This window comes from Gekko japonicus, unplaced genomic scaffold (assembly GCF_001447785.1).
Source record: "Gekko japonicus isolate JY-2015 unplaced genomic scaffold, Gekko_japonicus_V1.1 scaffold261, whole genome shotgun sequence".
NCBI classification, from domain to species: domain Eukaryota; kingdom Metazoa; phylum Chordata; class Lepidosauria; order Squamata; family Gekkonidae; genus Gekko; species Gekko japonicus.
Window position 1 is genome coordinate 859,024 of NW_015172558.1, and position 6,466 is coordinate 865,489.

Sequence of the window (6,466 nt, forward strand, 5' to 3'; positions counted from 1 at the left end):
CGGCAGCGGATGCGGGGTCCCCAGAGCCCGAATCAGTAGCCGCAGAGGCCCCAGCACCACCTCAGACTTCTGCCCCGGAGGTCCGAACCCCGGAGGCCCCAGCTCCGGCCCCCAGACGATCCGCGAGGGTGCGACGGCCCCCAGCGTACCTTAAAGACTATGTCTCATAGGGGAGGGTTCGGACTATGGGGGGAGGGATGTTGTGTCCACTGACCGCCACCTGAGGTCAGCACACACACCTGAGCTTCAGTCCTGGACAACAATGGGGACTAGGATCCTAGCCCTACACTGGGGAACCAATGGGAACCATGGCGGGAGATTCAAACCCACCAATGGTGACCAGGGGGGTGTCCCCAGGTTTGTATATAGTTGGCCTGCCGGCCGTTTGTTCCTCCTTCTTGTTGTGTACTGAATAAAGCGTGCTATGCACCACCACGTAGTCTATCGTTTGTTCGGGCGACCACCCACTACATAATAATACCGTTAATTTTTCTGGAGATTATTTTTAAAATTCAGAATGCATAGATCTGGAGGGAGGGAGGGAGGGAGGGAGGGAGAGGAAGAGGGAGAGGGGGGGAGAGAGAGAGAGAGAGTGAGAGTGAGAGCGAGAGCGAGAGCGAGAGAGAGAGAGAGAGAGAGAGAGAACACAAATAGCACTAGAATAGTGATTAGATTAAAGGTATGAAGACAAAGAGGAGATTCCATTCAGATTTTGATTAATTCATATCTGAATGCACATCCCTACCAAAAAACCATTGGTGTTATTAGGGAGTTTGGGGCTTGTATTGGGATCCTCAGATCAGATTCTGGGATCTATCCTACTATGTTCCCATGGACAACATGCGCTTAGGCCTCAGAGGTCTTTTCAGGCATAAAATGGAGCTGGGGTGTGTGCAACATAAGTCCCCATGAATGTTAGGCAAGAGGAAGCCATTTTGATTGGCTAGGCTTAATATAAGTACAATAGTAATTCTGCTTATTATACACCAGAGACTAACTGCGGGTCATATTATTCATTATTATTATTTTTAAAAAATGGTAAAAATCCACCTCGGGGGGCTCACTTTTGAATGGGACCATATATCTGATGTGGTAGAGGGAATTCTTTCATCCCACACTGTTTCCTTGATTAAAATCAGATTCCCCGAGTTGAAGGACCATCTCTCCCTGTATGTGCCACTGCATCAACCCCATTTCTTCCTGTTTCTTCCCATAGAAAGGTCAGGATACTAATAGCCCATTCCACAGCTTTTATCAGTTATTACTCTAAAGCTCTGGAACAATCTGACAGTGGAGGTTTTACTGCACCCTCCCTTACTATCTTCTGCTGGATGTGTAAATTGGTTTTGTTCAGAAGGGCTTTTAAATTTAATTTATTAATTTTAATTTATCTGTTTGTGGCTGCTTTGATAAGGTTCTAGTCTCAATATGTTTTGCATATTGTCTGATATGTATATTAGATTGTATTATGAGGCTTTGACATGTTTTTATGTGCATCATTTTGTGCAAATATCAAATATAAACATGGAATAAAGTCCATTTACAGTCCTAAAACATTCCTGCAGTTTTAATTTGTGTGAATTTTCCTTTCTGTTCTATGACCACTGACTTTATATGTGTTTTATACAAATGACAACAAATCTTTACCTGGTTTCCACTCCTTTTTCCTGACAAAGCCTCATGAAAACTCATAAAATCAGGTCTTTGACTTGAGGATGCAAAGCATAGTGTAGTTATTGTCAGAAAAAAAGGCCTGAACAAAGGTACAACATCTCTCATTCTCAGACAAAAAGTGCTCTGAAATGTGAGGGGATCAGATGGCGCTTGAATGCAGTTCCTTGATGGAGACAGGAGTCTGGTGGGAGGTGGAAACCACTTGTTTGCTATGGTGACTCATCAGTGCTCCACACAGGTGATGCGAAAAGCTCATCAACAACTTTCCCAGTCACCCTCAGCAAAAGAGCATTCTGCTCTGTCAAGGAAGTAGAATATCATACTGTAATTTCATGACAGAAATTAATGATTACACTGTTTTTCTTTTTGACCCATTCATCTGCCTAATCCATATGGTAAGTGGGACCATTGCAAATGGCATCTGCCATCTGAAATGGGGAGGGGAGAATTGAGTGGATAGTGCACTGTGGGCTTGTTGTGACATTATCTTGATGGTGAGGGAGCCACTGCAGTGCAGCTTCTTCCCAGGCTGCAAGAGTAGAGTCAAAACTACAGGACCAAATGGGAATAGCCCAGTGTGCAGCTCCTTCCTATGGCAGCACTGGAAAAGGACTTTGGGCTCCATGGCACAGCATCTGCATGCAGAAGGTCCCAGGTTCAATCCCTGGTATCTCTAGTTTAAAAGATCAGGTAGTAGGTGAATATATGTATGTATGTAAGCACAGGAGTGGGGGGAGAGAAAAGAGAGGTAAGCTGAGTAAGAATCCACCTATAGGCTTCAGAAGGGGAAAATAAGAAGGAGGAGAAGAAGAGTTAGATTTATACCCTGCCCTTCACTTGGAGTCTCAGAGCAGTTTACAATCTCCTTCCCTTCCTCTCCTTGCAACAGATACCCTGTAAAGTAGGTAGGGCTGAGAGAATTCTGAGATAACTACTCTTGAGAGAACAGCTCTGAGACAACAGTGACTGACCCAAGGTCAGCCAGCTGGCTGCATGTGGAGGAGTGGGGAATCAAACCTGAATCTCCATGTTAGAGTCCACCACTCTTAACCACTACATCAAACTGGCCAGTTAAACCAGAACAGGGATTAAATGGGGACTGGAATATCTCCCTTCTTCTGGTAAGGGAACTGCAACACAAGAAATGCAGATAAGTGACTGTTCTGGCAAAAGCTAGAAAGCAAGCAAGAATGAGGCAGAATGCACACATGTGTAGTCAGGGAAGAAAGAGAGCTTCAAGCTACCCTCTCAAAGGCAGTTAACCTATGACAGGTCAGGAACATCATTAGGTACTTGACAGTTACATCTGGAATCAGTATCCATGTGATGCATGTTTGTGCGGGGCTTGGTAGGTTTGAGCTGGGTGAGGGACAGGGTTCCATTCCCCTTCCTCCCCACAAAGTAACTGCCAATCCACTCAATCCCATGCTGCCTCTCAAAACCTCTCAACCATCAGCCTAAATTTCTTCCCTAATAATTGACCCCAACCTTTTGCCCCAGGTGCTTGGGCTACCATCCTGGTTCTCCTTAATCCCAGAGATATCCCTTCTCCCCAATGGCCATCACATGGATTAATCATCCTCACCCAACCATGGGCATTCCCAGCCAGACCTGGTCAACTGGCCATAGAGCTAGTTCATATAGAGGAGTGGGCGGCAGGGTGAGGTTCCCTGTGTGTTTGGTGTATGTAGTCTGTAGGGGGTCCATTCTATACACTTTGGTACCTGTGCCTGACATTTCCCACCAGATTACTATTTTAACCTTAGTCCTGTTGGTTTTGCACTGCCACAGTGGCACTGGGTCTGCTGGGTACATTGCACTGGCTTGCATAGGATATGTGCAATTTCTTGGAGGCACCTTCTTTTGGGGGCTGAATCTCACACCCCGTAAATCCAATCCTCACAAAACTTGGAGAGCAGGTAGAGGAGAGTCAGACGGAGATACCCTGCATGTTTGGTGTCTCTAGCATGCTCGGGGTGTGTCCTACCGCATCACATGCCAAACTGATTCATCTAGCGCCAAAAAGTTCATGATGGTTTGTGGTTCGCGAATCGCACACCGCACGAACCATAAACCAGACCACATTTTCCAGGTTGTCCCCATCCCTAATCCTGTATTTCCTACAAGGAGCTCAGCCAACGTACATAGAATTCCCTCCCCTTGTTTTTCCTGTCTTGAGAGGTAGGTCAACTTGAAGGCTAGCAACTGGCCCAAAGTCACTAGCAATACAATGCTATGCTGATTCTGCATGGGCTGGAACTGCTGGTGAGCTCCATGGCCCAGCCAGGAGGTGAAGCTGGCTCTCACCAGTTTTAGTCTAACCACTATACCATACTTTTTCTCAGAGAAAAAGTGTCACATATGTTTTATAATATATGAATTAGCTCTATGGCTCATTAGGCAACAGCAAATTATATTTTTGGTCTGCTTTCAAATAATCAAAGCTGCCAATATACCACCTACTGTTGATCAATGAACAAATCTATGGCTGTGCAAACCTGAGATCCATACTGAAAAATGCAAAGCAAATAATTCTAGGACCCATGTGAAGTATCTTAGTAGGTGACAATACACTTTTACTTAGGAATTAAATAAGTCCCATGATGGAATCCCTTACAACATGGCATCTTTATTGTTATACTTTCTGTACAATACTCATTTTTTAAAAATTTTGTGGCAGGGATGGAGGCCAAGAGAGGTCACAGGCACAAGAGGACATGGGTGGAGCAGCAGATCGAAGTCTCACTGGAAGAAAGGCAGGTCCCCACCCAGTTGACTGGGTCTGGTTGGGAATGCCCATGGTTGGGTGAGTATGGTTAATCCATGTGGTGGCCATCAGGGGAAAAGGGATACCACTGACACTTGTAGTGAGGCTTTTCCCTGGTTAGGCTCTTTGAGGCAGAGGTGCCAGGCTGTGGCTCCTCCCCTCCAGCCTCTTTCACCCACTGTTCCCTCAGGCCATATCTGCTGGCCTGTAGCCTCTGCACTTCTTTGCAAAGCTCTTGTTTCCATTACATGAGCTCTGCATTCCCGAGAGCAATGCTGCTTTTTATCTGGAGATCACACATACTGGCCAGCTTGTACTCCCCTTCCTTGCAGAGAGGATGCAATGTGGTGGAAATGTTTCCAAACTGGGGGGTGGAAATGAAGCCCCAGGACTGAAGAAGGTGGGATGAAGGATGGCTGCTTTCTGGCATTGGACTGGGAGGGGCCATGGAGGGGTGTACTGGAGGCAGAAGCAGCAACAGGGAGGTGGAAGGGGAGGATGCTTCTCCCCTCTGAATCACTGCTGTCAGAGACGTCTTCAAATCTTGTTAGCAGCTGCTGGTCTCTGGGCAATGCTAACAACTCTTTGTCCTCTATGGAGCACCTTAGGAACAGATCGGGGGAAGGAGGCTCTGAGACCTCTGGTGATGCCCTACTAGAGGCGGGCTCCAGTGGGCTGGCAGGATGGGTTTGGTGCTCAGGGACACAGGCCACTGGTATGCGGGGGGTGGAGGATGTCTTCCCCCCATAATACCCACTTTCACCCTCATGGCACAGAGGGGTTGGTTCACAATCAGGAGGGGTGGGAAGGTATAAAATGTGGGTCCTCAGCTGAGGAACCCACTAGCTAAGCCCCTCTGCTTGGCATGAGCAGAGAGAGGGTGGCTCAGAGCCCTGAGTTCACCGAACACCTCCAAACACCAGCAGGGGAGAGAAATCAAAATGTGATGCCTCAGCCAAAGAAACCACTAACTAACCCCTCTGCTCAGCTTGAGCGGAAAGACGGGGTGGCTTGGAGCCCTGAGTCTCCCTAATATCTCTGAACTCCGGCAGGTGAGTGCAGTTCAGTATCAAAATATGAGTCCTCAGCTGAGGAACCCACTAGCTAAGCCCCTGTGCTCACTGTGAACAGACAGACAAGGTTGCTCAGAGCCCTGAGTCAACCTAATACCAAAACCCTAGCAGGGGAGAGGAGTTCACAATCACAAGGGAATGTGCTCTGCTACTCCACTTTTAACAAGTTCTCTGCCTCTCCATGTAACTGCAAACCGCTGAGAGAAGACAGGCTGTGAAGCTGAGCTGAGTGTATATATAGCATTCTGATCCCATAGAGCAGAATGGGAACTCTGTTATTGGCAGCCAGCAGTACCCGTTAAACTTTGGAGGGCTCCTATTGGTACATAAGAACATAAGAACATAAGAGATGCCAATGTTGGATCAGGCCAAAGGCCCATCCAGTCCAACACTCTGTATCACACAGTGGCCAGAAATACCAGTGCCATCAGGAGGTCCACCAGTGGGGCCAGGACATTAGAAGCCATCCCACTGTTGACCCCCCCAAGCACCAAGATGACAGAGCATCACTTGCCCCAGAGTCCCTATCTATACCTTGTGGCTAATAGCCACTGATGGACCTCTGCTCCATATGCTTATCTAATTCCCTTTTGAAGCCGTCCATGCTTGTAGCCGCCACCACTTCCTGTGGCAGTGAATTCCAAGTGTTAATCACTCTTTGGGTGAAGAAGTACTTCCTTTTATCTGTTCTAACCCGACTGCTCAGCAATTTCATGGAGTGCCCACGAGTTCTTGTATTGTGAGAAAGGGAGAAAAGTACCTCTTTCTCTACCTGCTCTTTCCCATGCATAATCTTATAAACCTGTCACCCCTCAGTCGTCGTTTCTCCAAGCTAAAGAGCCCTAAGCGCCTTAACCTTTCCTCATAGGGAAAGTGTTCCAACCCTTTTATCATTCGAGTTGCCCTTTTCTGCACTTTTTCCAAAGCTATAATATCCTTTTTAAGGTGTGGT